This window comes from Vicugna pacos, chromosome 9, assembly GCF_048564905.1.
Source record: "Vicugna pacos chromosome 9, VicPac4, whole genome shotgun sequence".
NCBI lineage: Eukaryota > Metazoa > Chordata > Mammalia > Artiodactyla > Camelidae > Vicugna > Vicugna pacos.
This window is the reverse complement of record NC_132995.1, coordinates 28659974-28686646: the sequence shown is the minus strand read 5'-3', so window position 1 is coordinate 28686646 and position 26673 is coordinate 28659974. Positions and strand designations below refer to the sequence as shown.

The 26673-nt window shown below is 42.7% G+C and overlaps 2 long non-coding RNA genes across 3 annotated transcripts; both read left to right on the top strand.

Annotated features, from left to right (window-relative positions):
- Window positions 1-11: 11 nt before the first annotated feature.
- LOC116281896 (uncharacterized) lies at window positions 12-26365 on the top strand. Of its 2 annotated transcripts, XR_012075589.1 has the most exons (7): window positions 12-107; window positions 1565-1664; window positions 2511-2647; window positions 15570-15729; window positions 17533-17886; window positions 18590-18674; window positions 26255-26365. It is a non-coding gene; the product is annotated as an uncharacterized lncRNA (long non-coding RNA). The 2 variants fall into 2 exon arrangements; XR_012075590.1 differs by lacking the exon at window positions 2511-2647.
- LOC140698120 (uncharacterized) lies at window positions 6984-10464 on the top strand. Its single transcript, XR_012075592.1, has 2 exons — window positions 6984-7438; window positions 8894-10464. It is a non-coding gene; the product is annotated as an uncharacterized lncRNA (long non-coding RNA).
- Window positions 26366-26673: the final 308 nt, after the last annotated feature.

Sequence of the window (26673 nt, the reverse complement as noted above, 5' to 3'; positions counted from 1 at the left end):
TCATTCACATAATTCCACAAATGCATCACTTCAGACTGTGATGAGGGCTCTGAAGGCAAAATCAAAAGTGCAGTCAAGAGCCCCTGATGGCATCTGGACACAGAGAGGTAAGGCTTCCCTAAGGAGGGGGCCCTTGGTATGAGGTCTGAGGATGGGCTGATGAAGCAGAACTGAGCTCTAAAGTGAAGAGGTTCCCAAGCAGAAGGAAGACAAAGGCCTGGAGATAGCAGGGAGCAAGCAATGGTCCCTGAGAGGAGCTCAAGGAAGGCCCATGTTGTCAGAACCGGAAGCTGGGGAGGGGGAAGCTTAATGACAGAATAGACCATTACTAACAGAAGGACAGCAGCTTAGCTCTGCTCATCTGGAAGACAGAGCCTTTGGCTAGGACCGAGATGCACACTCTATGTGGGATGGACAAGCCCGGGATGGTGGGAAGGAGATGTCAGGGGAGAGTGAAGCAGTGCAGGACGTGGCTCTGGTGCGTGGACTGCTACTTCATAACGTGACTCGGGTGACAGCGCAGGTGCCCCCGGGCTGCAGGGAGGGGCTGCACGCTGGGCTCATCCAGGGGACGAAGACACAAGGGGATTTACCTGCCCAGCTCTTTCTCCTGTTTCCCACTGGCCAGAATTCATTACTTCCAGGTTATATCATCTGGCTCCACAGTGACCATGTACAGGGTCAGATTCCTGTCCCCAGGATGCAGGGTTCTGCGTCAGCCTGAGGAGGGAGGGCCCAGCACACTGAGGTACAGACCAAGAGAGAGCAAAGTGGGAATCTGAGATTGTCCAAGCTGTGTCCTGACTCAGACAGAGAACAGAGTCCAGGGGCACTCACCTTTATTGGACACTGTCACAGAGGCTGCTGGCATTTCTTGTAACCGATTCTCCTTGCTTCTAGACAGCTGAACTACATTTTCCAAATCCCCACCTCCACCCATGGCATCTAGATGGGCACACATGACAGATTGTGGCCAATGGAATATAGGCAGAAATCGTGTATCCATCACCTCCAGGTCTGGCCAGAAAACCCTCTCTTGATTCTCCCACCCACTATTTCTCTCCCACAGCTATGGGATTAGAAGCCAAGTTCTCCCAGGCCATAGAAGATGGCCTGGAAGAATCCTGGGATGGGAAAAGCCTGGGTCCTCAAGTCAGCCCCTTCTAGAAGACAGTCATTCTCTGAAGGGGTTGTTTACTACAGGAAGTGACATCACTATACCCTGACCTAGCTCATGATGTTCCACAGGTGCCGGGCTGGGTTATCCCGTGTAAACCTCATAACAACGCTAAACGAAGAAATTTAATCCCCATTTAGCAAGTGAATAGAATGAGATTCAGAGAGGTTGTCACCTGCCCAAGGTCACACAGCAAAGAGAAGGAGAGCTTGGATATGAACCTAGTCCTGCTTTACTCTTTGCACTGAGTCATTCTGCTTCCTCCTCAGCGGGGAGTGAATGGGAAGAGAGTTTGGGGAAAGGCACATTTCCAGCAGGGGGCCTATCCTAGCTTTGACCGGCCTAGCCCCTGTCCAGCTGCTGGGTTCGTCTTTACTCTTACTCCAGGGAAAACCGGAGTCAAATACCAGGGAGAGAGACTCCAGAGACTCTGAGAAGGAATGATTCAGTCACCCAGAATTTCCTCCTGTGAGCTTCACGGACAGAGGTAGGGAGATCAGGAGGGGGCTTGTGAGTAGCAACAGAGGGGTTAAGTAAAAAAGAAAGCGAGAAAAAAACCCACCATTTAACCAGTCAATGAAATTAGATAAAATTATCTGCTAGTCTTTATGAAAAGATCTAATGCTGCCCTCCACAATAAAGGCTCTAAAAGGCTTGCAAGATACAGTAAAATTAATTTTATATTGGGCTGCCAGGCGTGTGTTTATGTAAGCAGTCCCAGGGCTTCAAGCACTGAGTTGTAAAGGCTGAATGAGAGTCTCAGGAGCGGCTTAGCAAGGAGAAACTCAAGGCCCTTCCCTCCCCCTGGGGCGAAGTCTCAGAAAGCTTTATGGCTGAACACCCCGTTGGGTGCTTTTCCTTCAATAGCCCCTGCTGACAACACCTGGCAGAGGCCCGAGCAAGCACCGAGATGATCTGTCTTTGGGTTTTTGCTCTGCAGCAAGGTGGAAGGAATTGGAAACGATTGTCATTACTTAAAAACTAGGGGAGGATCATTTCTGGATAGAGAGTTACGGCTTAGACTTTCTCTAGCTTCTGAATAAAAAGAGCCAGGCTCCCTGCAAGGAAGATGAAAATGAGCTCAAGCAGGCTTGATTGAAAGAAATCGGGACTTTGCTTGAAATGAGGACTCCCTGTCCAACCAGAGTGGTGTGGACTTGTTACGAGGAAGCCACATCGGCCACGACTGCATTTGCCTGCCTCTCTTGCGTCTGGATGGGATTGTGAAATATCACCAACAGAGTAAGGCCAGAAGTCCTGAGGGACTCTTTTCAAACCAACAAACTTGAGAAACAAGTGTGCCTGCACCATTCCCTCTTTTCCTTTCCAACAGCTTCCCGCAGAAGAGCAGAGTCACCTAGAAATCCCATTAAAGATGACAGAGCCACAATATGGAAGGAGCCTGGGTCCTTGAATCACCACTCGGAGGCAAGCTAACAGCCAGTTAGGAAAATTCATTTTGGATATTATGTGAGTGAGAAATAAACTTCTGTTTTGTTTAAGTTGTTATACTGGGGAAATTTTTAAGAGCACCTAGAATTATTCCAATAGAGTGACGTTCAGCCTTAGGATTGGGACCATTATCTTTTCTTTACATTCATTAATATGCAGCAAATATGTTGCTGCTATCCCTACTATGCCCATTGGAAATATTATTAATTGATTATAGCATTTTTATCAGTCTTTTTTGTGGTCTCAGAAGCCTTCTTAGCATTGCAATCATTGCCAAATTATTGAAGTTGGCACTCAGAATAACATCTGTTTGCTATACTGGCAGGACCATAAGCTTCTTGAGATAAGGATTTAAATATCCATTGCTTATCACATTGCCAACACATGCCAGCAGCTCAAAAATGTTTATTGAATAAATGAATTAATGAATGATAGACATTCTACAAAGATCTTATCCTACTGTATTTTCAACCTTTCTTAGGCCAGAGAGCTACAAAAAAGACAGGGGGGAGGAAGCATAAAGAAAACTATCAGAATAATTCAATTCAGGCATTGCAGCTCCTGAGAGATTTGGAGTCGCTCTCCCAGGATGGTGGGTCTGTACGCCCTGACACTCTCTCACCTCTGTACTTCACGTTGCCTGCAGAGAAAAGACAATCTGAATTGTTCAGATCTGCTTGGAGATCCAGTGTCAGGAGACGTGAGGGCAACACTTTATACTGTTGTTTAAATGGTCTTGACTATTGTAGCTAGACAGGTGGTCCAAAGATCTATGTGAACAGCGGTGGTGATGGCCCCCCTTTCTTCTTCAGCACCATAACTTCATGTGGTCATCGCTTAAGTAAAGAAGGCAGAGAGGAACTTAACCATTCAACAGATGAAGAGAGAACCCTAGAGGAAATATGACTTGACAACATCACAAAATGTTTAAGATAAACTCAGGTCAAGAACCGAGGACTCTTAAAATTTCATCCATTCATTGAGCTAATAGTTACTGAGTACTTATATATCAAGCAACTGTCAGCCCCTGGGTCCTAAGAAACACATCCTCATGTCATTCTCACACAGGGCAGACGCAGAGTTCTTCCTTGGGCTTGGTATTTCATAAAGTACACTCCTTCCTCTTCCACACTCTGTGAGACTGTGAAGTAGCGGGAGGAGTGTCCCATGGCAAGAAAGCATTGAACCCCATTCTTGGAAACACACACAGGAATTTGATTGGAAGTAAAATGTTCCCTTGGTGCCTTCGGTGCCTCAAAGCCTGTGCTTCAGATTTACAACTTGAGAAATGTAGCTTTCAGCTCAGACCTGGAACCACAAACACCACAATCCAGCTTTGCTGGCCATCAGCCATCATGGTATCTGAGAGAATCATGGAACCGGCCTGCTTGGCCATGTCCACAGACACCGGGGCACTCTGATGCAGATGCCAGCTTCCAGCCCAGGATGCTTTCAGCAAAGCAAGAGAGCTCTTCTCAAGGCCTTCAGTGGGGACCAAGGATGACCAGCGGTGGCCCATCCCTTCAACCCCTGCTAGACACGCATGAATGTCAATTCCTTGACTTATCCTTCCAGGGAAGCAGGAATTCTGGAAAGAGCTCAGTGATGTCGTGAGGAGAAAATTTATTGTCAAAGGGGAATAAGGTATAAGAGATTCTGGAGCACACTGCAGTACTTTTTTTTTATTTTAAGTCTTTGGAAAGCGTACTTTTTCAGTCCTGCAAGACCACTCTTCTACCTCCTTTCTCCCTCCTGCCCACCAGGTATTCTCCGCTCCACTCCTCAGAAACTCTCAAACACTCCCATTTTGTTCCTGCTTCGCCAAGGTTGCATGAACAATCTGAAATGCATCTTTCCTTCTTATCCATTTCAGCAAGTCAAGCTCGCTCTTCTAAGTCAGATTCAAGTTTGGCAATGGAATCACTTCTTCCCTCCCAGCTTTCAATGGCCTGGAGAGAAGAAGCCACCATTGATGAACGGCCACACCATTCATCATGGCTCCCACTGTTTGTCATTATTTTATCTGCGTGGATCCCATATTTCCTCTGAGATTATAAGCCTTGTGTGGAAGAGGCAATATATCTTGTACTCTTTAGTGTATAAACTAAGCACTTCATTTAAAAAAAATTAAATGTTCTTGTTGGTTTTCAAGCGATGGACGAGGCCTTCAGTCTCACATAATAGATGCTGTATTCTAAAGAGATAGTCCAAATTTGGGGTCTAAGTGGACTTGCCATCTGCTCTGAACAGTTTTAAGTAGATGAGACTGTCATGGGGGGAAGAATTTGGGGCATGGGTACCACCTTCCAAGGATGCCCTGGACATAGGTCTGGGGATTAAAAATGGGGACATCCTTGAAGAGGAGGTGACCTAAGAGAAAGTGATGGGACTCAGGCCCCTTCTCTCTCAGTAGTTTTTGGAAGTCTCGGAGAAGAGATGACATGGAGGTGAGTTCCCAGTCCAAAGGCCAGGCTTCCCCAAAAGACATGCGGGCTTGTTGGGGAGGGAACACTGGTCATGGCAGAGGGCAGCCCATGTATCTGCTGAAACCACCCACTAGTGAAAGGCCCCGAATCAACTGCCCCAGTTTTCTCACTGCATCCCCACCCCCGAAGCTGGCTGAGAACCAGGCAGACCTCCAACATTAAAACTAGCAAATGGTATCTGAGCTCTGCTGCTTCCCCCAACCTTTTTTCCTCGCCCAAAGAGGATTTTGATGCCAGCACCATATGTCGAAAAGGCCCAAGCACAATCCTATTACCATTGCAGGAGGCATTAAATAATTACATTAATTTACCTAAATATGGAAAAAAAATCTTTACAAATCAGGGACACTTGGCAAAGTTTCCAGCTGCACATTTTTCTCTTGGCACAGTGAACTGTCCTGTTGGGTTCCTATTGCTACTTGGAGTGTTTCCTTTAATTGTGGGGCACATGGCTTCTCTCGTTCTGTTTAATTTTCTCGAAGCTTGTTCCATATTCTGGCTACAAACATGTTATAGGGAAAAAAATGCCCACAAAAGTATGGATTGTGCTGGAGTGTACCCTGAGGGGCGAGTGTATAAAAATAGTAATTTCTCGTATGTGAAACCTTCCAAGGGGCGGTCTTTCACAAGACCGCTTTACAAAAAAGGCTGAAGGAATGAAAAGGGGAAAAAGGGACAGGGAAGGCAGGGAGTAAAATGGGAAAGAGAAAGGGATTGCGCCATGGCACTGGAGGTGGGTCATCTGGGTTCCATGCATACGAGGAACACGAACTGGGCTTTTCTTTGGTGCACTTTCCATGGAAACCCCTCCTCTTTGGTCTATATTTTCACTGCGTCTAAATCTTGCCCCTCTCCCTTTTGCTGTGGATTTCGAGGGCTGATGTGAGGGTGATACGTGCACGGCTCTGCCCTCCTTGAAGCAGCCTGATCTCAAGAGGCCAAAGTGTGGGCTGTCACCCACCCAACCCAACTGGAGGGGCCGAGAAGAGGGAGGTCCTGGTGTCCCTTGCAAGTTCGTCTGAGCCAAGGACTGCCCGGCCTTCCCTTCCTTGGGATTTGATCTTCTAGAAGGTGCTTCTCAAGGGCTCTGTGAAAGACCAGGTTTTTCCCTTTTGTTTCTAGTCCACCGCAAAAGGACACTTTGTTTACTCTGCGTCACAGCGCTTGGATGTTGCAGTAAAGTCAAACTGCTGGAAATATTTCTAAATGCTCCCTCTTAATTTCTAGTCTTGCATCAGTGTGGATGAGTGACCAAGAGTGAGTGAGCACCAGTCCCCGGCACTCGTTCCAGGCCACAGGGAGGCGGGGTGCAGTTAGAACGGCCCCTTCTGAGAGAGGGCGCCCCCTGATATTGGAGGTTGTTGACAACTGTCACATCTTGCTGGGAGCAGAGATATAAAGGGAGCAGCTGGGGCCCCAGAAGATGAGCCCCGCAGGCCCCCAAGTTTACAGAGGGCCCACTTAGCCAGAAGAGAGTGCTGGCTGCTGGCCCTCAGCCACGGTCTCTGAGGCCTTGGGGGAAGCCAGGCCTCAGATATGGCCAGAGTAGCCGGGGAGACCTAAGCACTGTTTTTTTAAGGTAACATGTGTGCCTTTTTAAAGATCATATGTGGTTAAGACTATAGTGAAAAGATGTTAGAGGAAGCAAAGAAGGGTGATTTTTTTCAAGTTTTTCTTCGCCACCCAAACGTGGTGCCAGCCCCACCTCACAAAGGAGTCACTGCTCCGGAGTCAGGGGCTGGCAGGGCCTCTGCCTCTGGACATTAGGGAAGAGATGCAGTTTCCCCAGCTTCACTGCACTCCTGCTCACATCCAGCTTGTTCTGTATGTGGCATCTTTCTCTTCCCTGCTCTTACTTCCAGACGCTAGCCTGATGCTACTTCCTCCACGGTCGGGCAGCATCCACCTCATGGCCTGCAAGCTTGTTAGAAGTGCAGCATCTCAGGCCCCGCCATGCCCCGTGCCAACCCCCTGCATTCTGCACATTAGCAGTGAGCCGCATCCTCAAGTGTTTTCCACCCACATGCTGCTCTCAGAAGCTGGGGCAGTGATGCGGGCAGCTCTCCCTTCTGGCACGTGGGAGATGGTAAACTCAAGCAGGACAACGGAAGAGAGTTGAAGGATAGGAAACCAATACAGTAAAGCGAAAGGCCAGAAAATCAAAACACGACAATCACCCCTGGATCTGAAGAGGAAAAGAGAGGACGTCCCAGCCTCCCAGACGCTGTAGGAGAAAGCCCCTGACAGGAGCTGAGCTGTTTTACGAAGTCTGTGACCTTCCACAGAGGAACGGGGGAACATACATCTTTCCAACCCTGGGGAGGTAAATACCCCAACCTCTCTCTTCTGTCCCCTTCTCTCTGCTCTCAGTGCCTCTGTTGTGGGTTGAATCGTGTCCCCCAAAGATATGTTGAAGTTCTACACCCTAATATCTCAGAATGTGACCTTATTTGGGAATAGGATCATTGCAGATGTAACTAGCTAAGACAAAGCCACACTGGCGTAGGGTGAGCCCTTAATCCAACATGACTGGTGTCCTTATAAAAACAAAGATGTCACAGAGGCAGACAGACAGACACAAGGAGACAAGGGCCATGTGATGATGGAGGCAGAGATTGAAATAACATATCTTTAAGCCAAAGGTTGCTGGCAAATGCCAGGAGATTGAAGAGGCAAAGAAGGATGCTTCCCTGCAGATTTCAGAGGTAACAAACCCCTGATGACACTCTGATTTTGAACTTCCAGACTCCAGAACTGTGAGGAAGTACATGTATCTTGTTTTAAGCCACTCAGTTTGCAGTACTGTGTCACTGTAGCCCTAAGAAAGGGATATAATCCCCAGTTAGAAGGCAGAGGACAAGGGAACCAGGCTGAAGCAGTAAATAGGAAGGGGGAAAAAATAGAGAATGAATTTGGAGAAACAGAGAGAGTGTCCAACAATCAGGGGCTATCAGAATAGACTGATAAAAAGCTATAGGCTAAAAGAAGAAATAAGAAATAAATTTTCCATTTGCAAGAGTTACCAAACCTGGGTGCTGCTGGACCCCTTTCTGGCTGTGTGAAAGAAACCTGTCTGCAGTATGTGGGCATGCAGCTGGCACACCGAGGGGACTGGACATTGAGAATGAGATAGTGGCTGATAAGCCTGATGACTTAATTCAAGCTCTTGATCCAGCAATACCTGACGCCTCTTTCCTTTTAGTTGATCTGCTGACTTCAAAGACCTAAATGCTAGAGAATGGTCATACATTTCACTTACTTTCGCGGCTGTGATAAATGCAGGCATCCCCATCAACTTTTCACTGATCTCAGTCTCTGTCCTGAGGGAAAGGAAGTGACACCTTCCAGGCAGGAATTTATTATGACTCAGTCCACATGAAAAGAAACTTTTTATAGAACCAAATACGTAGTTTCTTATAGATCTTTTCTTTTTATAAAAAATTAGAAACAGCCTAGATGCCCAACAGAAGGGGATTTGTCAAATGAACTTTCTACATCCATTCAATAATATTCTATTCAGGCAAAAATTGTGGCAGGGACGATCGTTTTCCAGATGTCCTCTCCAGGACCCCAGGGTTTTCCCCAGAACCCCTGGAGGACAGAAGAGTGTGAGTGAACTCATCAATTTACGGATGTCATGATCCCAATTTAACCAGAGTATTTTACTTTAATCTTTTTTTACCCGTTTGGCTTCCAGATAGGATTTCCACTAGGTGAAGAGTTTCTGGCAATACCTATTGGGTTGATGGTGTTCATGGTTTGCCTTTTATCTACACAGGTAGCACTGGGGGAGTAAGAGGGCAGAAGAGTCCACATTTGATGAGGAGCAGAAGATCTGAGAATGATGGTGGCAGGCTGATGATCCAGAAGTCATGTAAAACTGAGCCCCATGGATGCAGAGGCCACATGCTGAGAAGAAAGACCCTAGACCGGGAGCAGGGAGAGCTGGGTTCTTGGCCCCGTTGTGTCACCAGCAGGCAATGTGCTTGGATAGGTCCACTCTGGGCTGCAGTTTCCTTGTCTTTAAAGATCAAGGGCTCCACCTGGATGATCCCCTATGTCCTCGTGGGTAGTACTGTGGAAAACCTTATTTGATGTCAAGAAGAAGTTTCCAAAAATACTCACACTCATCCAGTCTGCATATCCATTCTTAACTTCAACATTCCTTATGTATTTTCAGCTCTTTTCCTAGACTTGGACCAGACTTATGGATAGAAATAGGCTGTGACAGATACAATATTTTATTTAATTTCCATATATATATTGATATCTCTACATATCCATATCTGTCTATCTCCATATCATCCTTAGAGAAAGAGCTAGAAAGAGAGAGTGATCTAGAGAAATGATCCTATGTCCATAGATCCATATATCCATATGATCCATAGATACCTATGTCTTTATGTCTCTATCCATCAAGAGAATAGACAGTTTTCATCCATTTTCATAGGATGGTAGACTGGGAGAAGTGGTAAACTGTAGAGTCAAGCCTGTTCATTCCTCATGAAACTGATACTCAAAGAGAAGGTATGACGCAACCAAAGTCATACAGTTAGTTGACATCCAATCCTCAACTAAACCCCAAAATTTTTAAGTCAAAATTAACTGCTCCTAACACTACGGTTGTTAAATTCATCCTAAACCTTAACGTGTACTTGCTGGGATTTCTGAGGTCTTGAAGAGGAAATAACCAACCTCATCCCCCAAAATAAAACCCGCCTCTGAACTTCTGTTCACCTAATGAACTCATCCGATTTACCAGATGTACAAAAGTGAAACAAATCTGACGCACGATCAGCTAATCCTTCATCTTTCTGGCGGCAGCCTCTGAAACAGCGGGAGGACAGTCCCTCAGCCTGCAGTGGTGTTGCGGATCACAACGGAAGCATATTGTTGTCAGATTAATTTTCCAACGCCCGTACCCCAACCACAAGATCCTGAGAGAACGAGTGTCAAATACACTTAATAATTGCATAATTATGACATCTGTTACTCTCCAGCACCTCTTAGTGGAAAATTAACTGAAGAAATAGCAGGTTCAAAGATGTGTTAACACTCTGATAGCAGATTTAATTGAAATATGACGGGGGAGGATAATGGAGATTAAATTAAGCTCTCAGATAATCATCTGACACAAAGATAATTGAGCCAGCCTCTGCCACGTTGATGAACGCTTCGGAGATGCTGTGCGGGGTGGCATTTCGAGTATCTTATCCTTCAGGCAAAATGGAATTCTTCTCCCTCCCCCTCCCCTTCTTCTCTCTCTCTTGTCATTCAACATTTGTATCCTCCAAATCGATAATGTGAACAGCAGCATAATTGGAAATAAAAGATGATCTGAAATCCACAGGAAATTAGGGAGGTGCATGTAGGAAATACAGTCACATCCTAGACACAAGGCGAGTTTTTACGAGCCCTCCATAGGAGGGATGTGCACCTGCCCTGAAGTCTCATGGGGAGTTTTTTTTTTTTTCCAATACCTCTGTCCTCAGGGGAGGGAACTTCCCATGAGATGGGGAGGGAGCCATAAACATCAAGCATGGACAAGACGACAGTGACTTTGCGATTTTTCTCCTCCTACAGGGAACATCTCCATGCTTTGTAGGGCAAGCTCGGGATGTAGTGTGTACTAAAGAACTGGTACCCAGGGCTGGGGGGCATAGAGTAATCCTAGAAGGCAGCTCGCTCATGGTGGTTATTAGTGAATGTCCCGGGTGGGCTGAGGGTGGGGGATGCGGTGAACAGTTGAAGGCAGGGAGTGAGAAGCAGAGTTCTGGTAATTGTCATTGAAAGGGTCAGCCTTCAACAGTCCTAGAGATTAGGTACCTCCCCATGTCACCGCTTTCTTTAACTCAGGTACTAACACTTGCCTTTCGAAGGGCTGTGAGCGGCAAGCCGAGTCTAAGTAATCGGACGACTGCAGAAGGCAGTCTTCACACTTCCTCCGCTCAGCCAGCACCCCCGCTGCTCAGAGTTTCAGATTTGAGATTTTAGACCAGTGGGATTTATCTGCTTTATCAAAACGGAGCTGAGAGAACGTAGACATATCTCCGTTAAGAATCCACTGAAGCATCTGTGTCTGTATTTCCCTCTTACTCTCTCCCCTGCCCTCAGCCCACCCATGAACACACCAAGAATCTCCCGTCCTGGCCACTCCCTAGGCAGCAACATAACTCAGGGGCACCCCCTTGGGGCTGGAGGATGCCGCTGATGCAAGTGCCCCCCCCTCGCCCCCGGAAGTGAATTGCCTTGCAGAAAACCACCCAGGGCAAAGCTGGGGCCCTAAACCTGGCATGAGATGAAATCTTCCTCTTTCCGGTGCAGCCAGGGGAACAAGGTGCCTGCAGGTTTAAAAAAAGGGGGCCAAGGCAGAGCCTCTTACTCCAGTTGTGACCGCATCCTCTGGTTTAGATCCGCACCTTGGCAGTGAGTCCTTCAGTGGATGGTGGAGCCTGACAACCAGAGAATCCCCTCCCAGTCGGGAACATCCACATTCCAAGTAGGCATCACAGAGCTCCAGGACATAAGGCCCAGGATGGCTGAGAGAGAGTCTGGCGCTCAGGGCCTCACAGATGGCAAAGCTCCCCTTTCACTACCCAGCCTCCTCTTTCAGACCTCATGGAGATTTTATTTTACAAAGCTCATTGCTTCTTCTGATTATGAGTCTCAAGTAGGACTTAACGATGCCGCAAGATTACAATAACAGCCTTCAAACCTGAGGAGAACGATGGAGTTCGCCATCCCATCCCTTCCCTCCCAGAGAAGTTCCACAAGTAAATTTTCCCAACTGCTGGATAGCAGCAGTAAATTTCATCTCATCCAGCCCCCAGCTAATCTATGATGGCAATGCTTAGAAGATGAGTTTGTCCCATCTGTCCTATAATTTCTGTCCTAAATTGTTAATTTATTGAAGCATCAAAGCACAAGGCATCTCATGAGAAGGTAACTTAAGGGATCGTTTTAATCATCCTCCCCCAGCCGGGTAATATGGCACCAGGAATGCTTTCCAAAGAGAAGATTCCTGACCCCCCTCTGACCTCTCTTTTTATCTGCAGGATGGGTGTGTGGGGCCCATAAATCAACCGAACCCACCTCTCTCTGTCTAGCCTGCCACCGCTGCTGATGCTGGGTGGCTAGACTCTTCCCAGAGAAAATATTAGAAAGCCTTAATGTGTTCACAATGGTGAGTCGTTCTGTGGCTTCCTCCCCTCTTAAGAATTTCTACAGTTCCTTTGAGAAGTTCATTATTTCTTAGATGGTGTATCATTCTGTCTTCTTGGGAAGATTCCACCATCAATGATATGTTTCGCTGAGTATGTAAATGCCTTTTACATATTTCAAAATAATATCTAATTAAAATGTCAAGGTTATAGCTCATGTGGCTGAAGTGGACAGGGCTCCACCTCCTCTCAAAGTAACATTTAAAATATGTCCTATAATTAGGAGCAATTATAAATTCTGAATAAAAAGAAGCCCACACCATTCTGAAGATGTTTTTCTTTGATGCCTCTTGCTTTAATGTGTGTTGCTCGTTGCACCAGATTGTCTCCACTTCCTCAGCTATGATTCCAGATGGAAAAGGCTCCCAAAACGTCGCAGGGAGAAAAGCAGACCAAACGTGAGAAAAGTAGCAAAGTTTGTTAAAAAGGGTTATTGCGTCCATAACTTCTGGACTCAGTGTTCATTGATTAGAGATTAAACATCATCCTTTGTACTACTCAGACTGGGGTTTTTAATTAGGATGTCATTATTACACAGATATACTGAATGCCCAATTGATTTTTGAAACCTTTTGAAATAATAGCGCTACTTCTGCAAAATGAAAATCATAATAGATTATTGACTTCGTCAGGAGCTTTGATCCAAGGGCAGCTCCCCAACATCAGCATTCTCAATAATTTTAGTTTCATGCAAAGAGACACTCATAATTAGGCTCATATTAGAAGTTTGTGTACATGGACGCTGTGTTATAATGCCGGTGGCATCTTATCGATTACCCTTGAATCATAACAGTAGTGACGTTGCTTGTTGCTGAAATTGTTTATATACCGCATAGCTTTTGTCTTTTGTTTCTGTTTAATTTTAAAAGTGTTGCTATTCATAATGAGCAGCATACCTGAGTCACAAGATTGGGAGTTCACCAACTTTCCTAATTCACATGCCTGTCACAGTTCAGAAATTTTTTTCAGGGTCCTCCTAGTTCAAAAGAAATACCTAACAGTTCCATTTATTAGCCAGATCCAAACAACTTGATAAGTATTTATGTCCTAATCACTTAGTAGGCATACTAAAAAAAACATAAACTGAAAGAAAAAAATACTTGTTTATTTTATTTTCTAATACGCACAATTACTTCTAATGGGATGTCTGTACCTGTTTGGCTCTGCACGACTTCTCAAGTCTTGGACCCTGCCACCTTCATTTCCTGTTTCACGTTGATGTTTATTCGGTTCTTGGTTTTTAACACAGCAAGCACAGAAAATCCAGCTCTCAGAGATAGGATGTCACTGAAAGAAATTCAGCGTGATCTAATGTTGAAATTGTGAATTACCTCAAGCTAGTCGTTTGCAAGGAGTCTGAGAACTGTTACTGCATTTGCCTCAAAAACTTAAACTATCAGGGCCCCTGTGAATTCACGGTGGCACCCTGGGTGCCCTTGCACACAGTTTGGGAACCATGATGGTAGACTTCAGTTTCTTGATGTTATGGGATATGTGTTGTCCATCTTTGTAGTCTCAGTGCCTAGCATGGTAACTAATGTATTCACCAGACATTGTTTGAAGAATGGTGCTTTTTGTTAGCACTTTTCTTGTTTAGATCTTTTGAATTCAAAGTACAACGATTTGATAACAATCATGTATCTAGTCACTACCAACACTTGACATATTTTCTTGCAAATACTCAGAGGATTTAAGTCTAGGAAATGGATGAAAATTCACCTCTGTCTGAGACATTTCACAGATTCTTCTCTGTGAAGAGAACATCTATCTCTGAAGCTCCTAGATTTTTCTCTGCAACTAGGAGAATCCTGAAACTTCACTCCCTAAAGTGTTGGAATATATAAGAAGTGAGTGCTTGGACCAAAGAATTCCTTGAACCACCTGATCTTATCCCAAAGTGGATGGAGGTGTTCATGTTCAGAAAAGGAGGACTTCATCCCTTCCCTTAACCTCCCTCTGAGCATGGTGACCTTGGCCTGTGAATCTCATTGATGCCAAACATACGAGCATCTGGAGAGCCACATCGCACACAATGCAGCAATGGCTGAACAAGAATGCCCAGGGGTGTATTATACAATGGAGTACACTTCAGTCTTACAAAGGCATGCAATTATGACTCAACCCAAATGAACCTTGAGAATATTAAGCTAAGTGAAAGAGGCCGGACACAGAAGATCTTCTATGATATGATTCCATCTACATAAGGGGCCCAGAATAGGCAAATTAATAGAGACAGAAAGGAGAATCATGGTGACCAGGGGCTGAGAGGAGGCGGGAAATGGGGATTTATTGTTTAATAGGTACAGAGTTTCTGTATGGGAAGATTAAAATGTTCTGGAAATGGATAGTGGTAATGGTTGTGCAACTTTGTAAAAATGCCGATTTTCACTGAATTGTACAGTTAAAAAAAGGTGAAAACTGTAAATTTTTTGTTATGTGTATCTTAATACACACACACACACACACACACTCACAAATATCCAGCCTGGGAAATGTGGCTTGCTTAAAAAATAACGCCAATAAACAAAGTTTAGAAATGCAAAAACCCCATGGACACCATGTCTCTTAAGCCATGAAATGCCAAGTAAAAACGGAGGTTGGCAAACTTTTTCTGTAAAGGGCCAAATAGTAAATATTTCAGTCTTTACAGAGCTAATGATCTCTGTTGCAACTACTCAGCTCTGCCCTTGAGTCCTGAAATTCACTACAGACAGTATGGAAACGAACGAGCATGGCTGATTCCCAGCAAACTTCATGGATGGCCCTGATTTTCAATGTCATCAGATTCTCACATATCATGAAACATTGTTCTTCCTTTGATTTTCTTTTTTTTGTCTCAATCATTTTAAAATATAAAAACCGTTCTTCACTTTTGGGTCTTACCAGGCAGAGGGCCAGATTTGTCCCCTAAGCTGAAGTTTACTGACCCCTGAGCTGGAACCTCAAATCAGTGATGAGATAACACATTACTACTAATATGTGAAATCCCTCTGAACATTAGACATAGTGTTCTGTGATGGGTAGGAAAGGTCACCCTTGGAAAATTTGTTTGTGGCTCAGCCAGAGCGAGGCAGTCTGTGACTGAGCCAAACCTGGATCTGGTCCTGATTTCTTCTTCCTGCAACGTTGTCCCACTACCCAAAGTCCAGCCCCAATGCCGCTTTGATCCAGGTAGGAAGAAATCCATTTGATTCACTGCAGGCTATAAAGAATGCCTTTTAACATCTCTTGCAGGATTATTTCCACTGAAACAGAGACCTTCAGATAAAGTGGCACGCATAAGCAAAAATCCAAAACACAAGAAAAGCAAAAATTATGATGCAATTTATGAAAAGGTTTTTTTAAAGGAAAGGAGACAAGGGGACTTCTCACTGCTGCTAAGATAAAGTGACAGGTATGTATATTTTTATTATTATATTTATTATATATATATATATTTTTTTGATCAGTAATGGCAGACTTTCTGAAAGGGAATTTTAGGGAAAATGGGCAACACTACTAAAATAAGATGATTCAGGCAGCTGCCTCATTGCACACAAGCCCAGAGTTGTTGGATGAGCAGAATTTACTCAACAAATTTTACTAAGCACCTACTTTGAACTAAGCACTGGGGATTCAAACTTTTTAAGAAACTCATATTCTGAGGTTTAGCTTTTTCTTTTTTTTCAGAGGTGTGTGAGATTAGGAGGAGGGTTGCAGTGTTTAAATACCAGAGTTTCTAATGATGAAAACTTAGTCCTTACCATGGTTGTTCCTATCCCCTGGACCCTTACTTAAACAGGAGGAATTCCTTCTCATACCAGCTCCAGCTGTTTGGAAATGGAGTCTCTGGTCGGTCGCTTCAACATCACAGGCTGAGCAGGGGACAGGGTGCAGCAGGCAGCCTCCTCTGTATACGTGCCTACTCGGTCGCTTCAACATCACAGGCTGAGCAGGGGAAAGGGTGCAGCAGGCAGCCTCCTCTGTATACGTGCCTACAGGTCGCCCTCCAATGGCTCAGAGCATCCTTTGAAAGGTCAGGGTTGCTAAGGGGAGGAGCGCGGCAAGCTGTCGCCCTGGGCTGCTTTCTTGCATCTTGGCTTCTTCCTCTAATTCTTAACGTCCCTCTCTCTTTGAGTCTTAGATGTCTCCTCCCACGTCTGCTTCAGAAGTCTCTAGATCAGCTCATGGGACCATTTTGTCAAAACAATGAACAATAATTGTTCACCAAGAGCTCTAAATAATTTAAATATTTGGTTACAATGAAGATGGCCACAGCCTGCATGTCTATCTGAGCTCAGGAAAGTTGCCTTCATTAGTTCGAACTTTATTTCCCATAAAATAGGAGGCCATTTAAGTAAAATGATAGTTGGAAAAAATTTTTAAGCAGAACCAGCAAATAAACATGGTCTTTATGAGTTGTAACTTAATCCCCAGCTGATGTCATGTTTCATGTTTCAACAGCCAGAAAATGCCTGACATCTATATATCAGGCAGATTTATGGAGACTTCAGGGTAAGAGTTAAGAGGATTTCTTAAAAAAGGATAGTGTGTTGGTCTGGGGGTAATTTGCAGCCTCTGTTATCCATAGATTGAAATGTGCACATTTGGGCAAATTATAGGAATATGCCTTTTCACTTAATCTCATTTTTATGTTTAAAAAGTCTTCAGATCTGGGAGGACGAGTGCATGAGAGAAGAGAGAGAGAGAGAAGATTCAAAATATGGTTCTCCTTTGCCCTATTTGGTCATTAATGTTGCTCTGGCAGTACTAGAGAGAAAAGGAAAGATTCTGCTCTGCAAACCTCAGAATCATAAAGCACACGCAGGCCCTCTCCGCTCCCATGCGTCGCTTGGTGGCAGAGTGGCTGTGTGGGCTCTAGGGGGTCACCAAGATGGAGCGGGTTTTCTATCAAATGCCTGTTGGATCTATACCACCATAGCAGTTACCTCACAGGAACTAAGCTTTCCAAACATAAACCTCTCCTCGTAGCCTATGAGTTGGTGATCAAATAGCCCAGAAAAATGGTTTTGAAGTAGCCCCAGCGAAAATGACTCACTTCCATTTCGTCATGTATTGTCTGACCTTATCCAAGCTTGCCGATAGGTCTCCTCACTCTGGTGAGTGAGTCAGAATAAGTCGCACTAACTGACACAGCAATCAGCCCCAAGCCTCAGGGCTTAACACAGTCAAGGTCTATTTTCTGCTTATCTTGTAGTCCTACTGGGTGTTTATTAGAGAGTGGACTTCTGTATGGTGAATCCAGTAATCCGTGCCCTTCCATCTTGTGCCTTTGCCACCTGCAAAAACTTGGAGAGCTCTGCTAGATCCTCTACGTTCAGTGGGAAATGAGAAAGAGAGAGAGAGAAGTCAGGAGAACTACGTGGGAGGTTTGATGGATCATTAGGCACTCGTTCACACAGCACCCACCCAACTGCAAAGGATGCTGGGAAATGCAGACAACTGGTCTCCAACCTTCGTTTTGATGCAGAAGCCACAGTACTGCACCGTTGAATGGCTGCTGGGATTTCCTCAGAGACAAAGAGACTTGAAATAAGTAACAAAAACAAAAGTAAGCTCTTTTTACATTTGTATTTCATTGTTGAGAAGGGGCTTAATTTCACTTAGCGCTCACACTAGTCCTATGAGGGAGGAGGATAAGTATTCTTATTCCTACTTTTAAATGGGGCTCTGGGTGGGGCAAGGACTTGCCCATGCCTCGGATCAAATAAGTGACAGACTGAATCAGAACCCAGGTATCCTAGGGTTGAACTGGCAATTTTTACTACTGTACTGAAATTGTAGGGGTAAACGGTCCTTGGGAGTGGGAGGTGAGGATTGAGCTCAAGAGAGCTAGACACTAGATAGAACTGAGATACAATTTCTTGTTCCATCTAAGTGTTGGTAAAGACTTACTCGTGGGATATTTGAAGGATAGAGCATGAAATTATTTCCCAGTTCTCTGCTTTGAGGTGAAATGCCAGCCTAATTCAGAGGTTCAGTCCATATTTGCCCTTGTTTTTTTCCCTTCTCTTTAAGAAATTAAAGCATAACTTTTCATAGTGTCATAGTAACATAAAAAGATGAACAGTGATGCCATCAGCCATTATAGCTGATGGAGAGGTAGCTGTTGTGACCTCCCACCAATGGCTCAGAAATGAATGAAGTTAAACAAGAACAGAACTATTTGAGAGGGTGAAGGTTAGAATCCTTGTATGTATGAATTTTCACAGCTGGTACAATGCTGATAAAATGTTTTCATCCTTCCTGCCAAGGAAAGAGTAGAGCTCAGCCCCCTTTGCTCTGGATACGCAGCTCCAAAGAAATGTCGTGGAGCTTCATAATCATGATTTCAAAGAGGTTTGTGGAAATGTTTCATTAATTCTTATAAAGAAATCTTTTTCTCTTAATTTTTTCATTAACTTCAGACATTTACTTGCAATTACATTTGTTCGGTGAATACAATGACAGAAATTAATAATTCATAGCTTTTGTCAGGGGAAATTGAAAAAAAAAGGACAGTTGTTCAATCAAATGCAACTTTAAATGCACCATCTCTATTTAAATAAGATTTTTTTTAAGATAAATAATGAGGACTGTTATTGTACTTTCTATAAATCTCCTCTTTTCCAAATTATATCTATGCTCTACCCAGTGACATGAAATCTTGGGTTGTTCAGAGCTCATCAGGAAAATAACAGGTTCAGATCTGATGTTCTGAGAGGGGGAAACTTGACTCAAGTTCTGTACGTGTGGTACTGCCTGGATCTTCTGGGGCATTGTGTTTTGAGATGGAGAATCAGAGCATGAGAAAGACGAAAGTGACTGAGAAAAGTGTGCTTTCTCTGACAATTGGGGAAGTTCAAGTTCAGAGAGAGGGTGCCTTTCAAGTTCAGAGTGAGTTAGCAGCAGAAGCGGGCCTCAGTGTGTATCTCCTGACTATTGACCAAGGCTCTCCCGATCTGTGATGGTGTCTTCAAGCCATCTTCCTACCAGGGCCTGCCTACCAAGTGGCTCCTGGGTAAGATGTTCTAGGCAAACCAAATCTTTTATCCCAACTGCCTAACAACTTACCTGAAATTCTGCCATCAACATTTGGTTACTTCGGTTTATGAAGGCTTTTTAAAATCATATTTCCCTTGTTAAAATGTAAGTGCTCATCTCTTGAAATCAGCTTAGGTGGAAAGGAGGAAAGAAGACCAAGGTCTGGCAGAAATAGGCTGATCAGGGTACAGAGACAAGGTCTTCAATGTGGTCTCAAGATAGTGGATGAGATGGATTCTCTAGGTCTCTCTGCCTCCCCCAGCCGGTAAGAACCTGGCTGGCAAATCAATTCTATCCTTAGTTGTTCCAGTCCAAAAAGATGACATTAGAGTCTATCTTAAAAGTAAAGAAAGATCAAACCATGGGACACTTCTCGGAACTCACTAGCCCATCAATAGGAGAGTCTCTGGGAAGGGAGTTTAGCATAATTGTTAAGAATTGAATATCTCTAGGCTTGATTTGTGACTCAAACAGCTAGAAGTTCTGTGCCTTGGAAAAATCCCCACTAAGATCTCTGAGTCATACTTTCTCTATTTGTAAAATGGAGATATATCAGTTAGCTATTGTGCTGTAACAAGCTCCCTCAAAACACAGGTCTAAAGACATAGGCTTAGACTGGCACTTCTGTCTATCATTGGCCAAAACAATAATGTGGCCAAGCCCAAAGTCAAAGGATAAATTCTGCCCCAAATGAGGCTATGGCAGGAGTATGGAGGAAGTGAGGAATGAAGAATTGCACCCTCCCCCAAAATTTATTATAGAGGATAATGAAAGTACTTTCTCTCTGCATTGTTCTGATAATTAGTTAAGAAAACATATATATATATATATATATATATATATATATATATATATAGTGCTATGGGTGGCTACGCCCTCTCAGAGAATGGCACGGTATACCCGGAGGTGAGTATGCTTGGGGTCCTCTCCTGGGTGAAATGGCAATGATGGATTAGCATCTAAGCTTTCCCTTTTTGATTTGGGCATTTGTTACAGAGGGTGTCTTCTGGAGGTGAGGAAATGTGTGGTCTTCTTGGATCCATCAATTTCCTGCTTCCATGTACAGTATCGACCCTCATCTCACACACACAAAAAGAAACAAATGGATTTGATTAGCAAATACTTTCATCTACATCCTAATTGAAGTCTCTGGGACTTCCTTGTTTTGGAAAATCCCATTTTAATGCACAGCACATCAGGTAGTTGAAAGAATTCCCTCTCCCATCAGCCATATGGCCCCTCCCAAACCAGAGTTTATCCACCATTTTCCCATCAATTCCATCAGTCTGATCTAGAGCCATGCATCCAGGCTCTGAGCTGGGAGATTCTCCTGTTTTTGATTCACGTCATGAGTCACTTCAGACTGGAGGCAAAGGTTCCCCCAGTATTGCCCAGTCCAGATGTCCTTCCACAGAGGACCTGTCTACTTCTCACCAAGACCCCCGAGATGCAAAGTCTACTGTCAGAAGTCACTGCAGCTGAACTCAGTTGCAGCTGAGGAGGCAACCATTCGGCCATCTGAAAAGTCTGACCAGTTGGCACATTACTGTCTCCAAATGAGCCGGCAGGAAACGGGGTTTCCTAAAACTTGGTTTTAAAGCACTTACAACAGGAAACCATTTCCCATGCATGTTAGATCTCTCTAATGACTGACTAACGAGAAACAGGCTATCTTAATACTCTGCCCCAAGCCATTACAAATGGCTTTCTTTCCAGACTTCATTAGAATATTTACTGCGATTTGGACAGAAGACTTTTGACACTGCAGTCATAAAATTTACAGGGGACCTTTTTTTTTTTTTTCAGTCTGAGAAGAGACTTGGAAGAAACGGGGAAACCCCTCAGCTGCCCCAGCCACCAATCTCCTTCATTAGTGCTCTCTGAGTCTTGTGACCTATAGTTAAGAAAATAAACATCCCTAGGATAGTCCAATAAATTGCCTTCAGGAAAGGAAAACAAAAAAAAAGCTAGATCTCTCCTTTGTCAACTCCAGCCTCTTTCCTATATATGTGATGAGAAAGAGAAAATTCACTATGTGTGCCAATCTTGGAGCTAAGACTTTTTAAGTTATGTTACTGGATCATGGCAGCCACATTGTGAATGAGCATTTCATGCATCTAATGTTCTCATAAAAGTCCTCAAACTAAGTCCAGCAAAATTAATGTTAAGTCTCCATCTGGAGAAAAATCATGGTGGGATGATGTGCAGTAGTGCTTGCAATATCAATGTAACCCCTGGCTCCAGAGAGATTCCTTATGTGTGATAGGTTCTCAGAAAATATGTTTTACTTCCTGGCATGATAAGTTCTTCAAGGAGGCCTTGATGGTCTAAGACATGTGCTAAGTGCTTACTGGACCCAGATACTTAGTCACAATTCTCTAGAGTTTTGTCCTTAAGAGAAGTCTTTGGACACATGTATCAGTTATCTATTGCTGTGTAACAAGTCACTCTAAAACTGAGAGGCTTGAAAAGAGAATCTATTAATTCCCATGATTCCATGGGCTGCTTGGATGACTCCTCTGCTTGTTTTTGTGGACACATTCATGAGGTTGCACAAAGCTGGAGGATCAGTGTGGGCCTGGGCTCTACTAGGAAACCTACAGTAGCTGGGCCACTCTCTCTGTGTGGTCTTTTATCTTCAAAGAAGTTGAACCTGGCTGTATCACATGGTGGCAGTTGTGGCTACTGAATGGGGACAACAACCAATGGTGAGGAAAAAATAAAGCAGGGTGAGTGAATGGAGAGTGATGTCTGCAGGGAAGTGGGTGGGGAGAGACACTGATCTCAATTGCATGATCAGTGAAGAATTAGGTTGAGAGAGCATTTGAGTAGAGACTGAATAAGAGAAGGGAGAGAAAAGCTATGCAGTATTTTGGGGGACCATCCTAGAGTGAGTGGACAGGAAGGATCAGAACTCCATGGGTGGAAGCATGTGACCCAGGTGTCTCTGATAGTGTCGCTGTGGTCAACGATTGCATTTATAATTAGAGATATTTAAAGTTCTAAATCTGTATTATGTTAACACATCAGAAATCTGCATTCCTTCATCCTATAGTTTATCCCATGTCAGAAACATCTTCACTGAATCTCATTTTATTGCTAGGCCTTTGGTTTTTATCACAAGATGTCTGGAGAACGGACACTCTCCACTTTAATACTCTGTGGAATACCCAGTTCTCTGTGATGCTGTATATATTTAGAGACAAGAAGAAGATGATTGCTTCTAAAAATAGTGAGCTTTCTCTTAATAAGTAATAAAGAGCAATTGACCTATCATGTTTCTCCATTTTTGCCTTGATTCCAAGGAAGCTCGATATTAAATTTAATATTAAATTAAAACAACAAAGTTAGCCTTCAAAGCTTTTGAGTATTTTTAATGCTTCATCTTGTATCTGCTTTTTATTGTATCTTCTAGTCCTTTTGGAACTGATATATAAATAGCACATGTACATGAAATAATGTATGCCAAGAATATAATAAGTATTGATTTACTTAAAAAATAACATCTATCATCAGCTCATTGGATACTTATTCTTTTTATATGGAGGCCAACCATGTGACCCAACTGGATCAGAAAAGGAGAGAGACTGTTGCAGATTGATAGGCTAATGCCTCCCATGAATGAGTGAATCAATGAATCACATCTCCCAGTATTCACATTTTTATGTAGCATCCTTTCATATGAACATTGAGTCTGGTCATGTGACGTGCTCTAGCCAATAGGACCATCAGCAAATATGTTGCAAGCAGAATCTTGATCAGCGATTACAAGTATGGGGGCTTGCCCTTATGAAATGTTGCTTCCACCATGTGAGACAGCCAGGTTCAGCTTCACTGAAGATAAAAGACCACACAGAGAGGGGCCCAACTACCACAGCTTTCCTAGCGGAGCCCAGGCCCACAGATTTGCCAGCTTTGTGCAACCTCATGAGTGTGTCCACAAAAACAAGCAGAAGAACCATCCAAGCAGCCCATGGAATCATGGGAATTAATAGATTCTCTTTTCAAGCCTCTCAGTTTTAGAGTGACTTGTTACACAGCAATAGATAACTGATACATGTGTCCAAAGACTTCTCTTAAGGACAAAATTCTAGAGAATTGTGGCTAAGTATTTGGGTCTAGTAAGCACTTAGCACATGCCTTAGACCATCAAGGCCTCCTTGAAGAACTTATCATGCCAGGAAGTAAAACATATTTTCTGAGAACCTATCACACATAAGGAATCTCTCTGGAGCCAGGGGTTACATTGATAAAAACACATAATCACTATCTCCAAAGAGCATGATAAATTATAAGGCCAAAATAATTTAGATGGTTGGGATTGCAAGATAAACAGATGAATAAAAACTATTTTAAAAAGCCTAGAAACAAATCCTAATAAATATAAGCATGTGATATACCCTAAAAGCAGAAGCCCATATCAAAGGCATATAAAAATAAAATTAAAAGGATTTTTTCGTGCATGGTACTAAAACAATAAGTTAGCTACTAGGGAAAAACTCTAAGACTTCATTTCAAATTGAATATATGGAGAAAAGTAGTAGTATGTTCATATTGAATTTCATAAATATTCAGAATTTTAATACCTGGTTATTGAACTAGGTGTATTTTAATATCATCCATAATAGAAGTAGTTATGCCATATTAATTGGCAAATGCTACAAATCAGGGCTTTTATCTATTTACTTATTTATCTGTCTATTTATTAATTGGTATTTTTTTTTTGAGACCTGATTTACCAGCACACCATTGGCAATGGGAGATATTTATACATTTGACCTCAAATATATTTAAAATTTGTTTTTGAAAAATCTAGAAAAATGAAGATGAATGAACAGTATAGTTCATATATGTCAAAAAATAGGTACATGCATAAAGAAAAACATCACAAGGAAAGTATTCATCCTTTTTTTTCTTTATACCAGTCTGTAGTTTCCAAATTTTCCACAATGAGCAATATCTTGCTTGTCATCATTCCAAAAATTAAAAGAAAATGAAACAATCTTTGAAAATCTAATTTTACAAAAAGAAAATAGAAAAGTTCTCCCTCTTCAAAATAGTAAAAATGGTTAATACTTAAACACCAGGCAGTGGACTAGGGAATTGATGTTTCCGTTGAATCCTCATCACAGTCCCAGTTTGCCAATGGTCATACGTGACTTAGCCAAGGTCATACAGGTAGTAAGCAACAGAATAAACATCTACATTCTTTTCACCATACGGTGCCGGTTGCAGTATTGAACTGGGACACATGTCAATAGTCATCTTAAATTACTGATTCTCATGAAAGTCTATAAAATTTCATAAAATTCATAGATCCCTAGGTCTCTCAAGCTTTCACATAGAGGCTATTTATTTTCACTGTAGTTCAAATGACACAAAGCATGATGCAAACAGTAAATCAGGACATGAAGGTGCCAACTCTAGAGGCACCCAGGCAACTAAAACAAGTGACAGTTGACAGCTTAAGATTGTGAGCCACTTACTGACAAGGACTGTCTGTCAGTCCCTGTTATGTCCTTACTGCTTAGCTCATGGCTGGCCCATGGTAGGCCCTCCGTACAGGATGGCTCTTCTTTCCTTTTAAACAAGAGTTTTAATTTTTCTATAGTCACTGTGTTTTACATTAGGTGCTCAAACCTTATTCATTTTATAGCTGAAAGTTTGTACCCTTTTACCAACCTCTCTCTATTTCCCTCACCCCCCTGCCCCTGGCAACCACTTTCTACTCTTTATTTCTATGAGTCTGATTTTTTTCTTTCCTTTTTTCTTTTCTTTTTAAGATTTACATATGAGAGTTATCATGCAGTATTTGTCTTTCTCTGACTTATTTCATTATGTCCTGAAGGTCCATCCATGTTGTAATAAGTGGCAGGATTTTCTTCTTTCTCGTAGCTGAACAGTATTTCATTGTATATGTATGTATCACATCTTCTTTATCCATTCATCTCTTGATAGATACTTGGGTAATTTCCATATCTTGGTTATTGTGACTAATGTTGCAGTGAACATGGGAGTGTTGCTGTCTCTTTGATATCTTGTTTTCATTTGCTTTAAATACATACCCAGAAGTGGGATTGCTAGGTCATATGCTAGTTCTAGTGTTAATTTTTTGAGGAACCTCCATATTGTTTTCCATAGTGGTTGCACCAATTTATATTCCTAATGAATTTTTTTGAAAAATGAAGAATGGCAAAGAGAAAGAAAGAGATGAAGAAAGGGCAGGAGTAGAATAGGAAGGTAAACAATAGGGCAAAGATAGAAAGGGAAATAGAAGAAAATTACCAAGAAGCAAATGCAATAAATAAAAACCATAATGATAAAGGCCCAGGTCGTGTAGAAGTCATCCGATGCACCTCACTTGCCTCAGAGTGCATCTCAGTTAAGCTACAGCCAGAACAAGAGGTGATGTTCAGAATTAAGACCACAAATCATCAGAAAGATTAAATAATACTTGGTATAATCTTATTCAGAAGGCATGGACAATACAGAGTGCATTTTAGAAATATTTCTTTCATAAGTGATCATGTTTGGTATTTAGAAGGGTTAATATCAACCATGAAGAAGATTCATTTTTCTATACCTGCTCATTCCCAAACCTTGGGAATCATTATCTTTGATTATGAACACTTTTCCATTCAAATGAATCCTGCAATGAAATTGATGACGAAGGGAGCCTTGAAAGGTCTGTTTAGATATTCATATGTGTAGCTGTTACCAGTATCTCACCGTCACCTCAGAAGATCAAACATTCCTTGAAAATTGTTTCTTTGTGTATTTGGTTTTGTTTTTTTTTCCACAAACTGTCTTATCTGTCTTTACGTCCTCTGGAATTTTTATTCATCTTCCTTATTCCTTGATTTTAGAATGATTTCTTTTTTTTTTTTTTTTTTCAGTTCTAAACCAGAATCAAGAAGATGGACAGAAAAAGAAAAAAAAAAAAAAAAAAAGAAAGAAACCAGCAGCAGCAGCTGGGTGGGATATGGTCACGGTTATCAACACCCAATCAAGAGTTAAGTAGACCTGGGTTGTCCTTCTCTGGGGTTATTTGCTGAGATCTGACCACCCTGTTCACCTGCTCTTCCTCAGCATCCCTGTGTAAAAGTGAGCACGATTGTTTCTCTCTCAATGTAGGAGGATATGAGTAGGAAATGATGTAATGCTGGATCCAGTTCTTGTGATAGCACCTGGTGCATCATAAACACTCAAAAAATGAAAACTATAATTATTGAACTAAGTACAAAATAATCTTTCAAACTTGTATTGGGATTATATTAAAAATTTTTTTTTTGATTCTTGTACTTTGAGTTAGAAA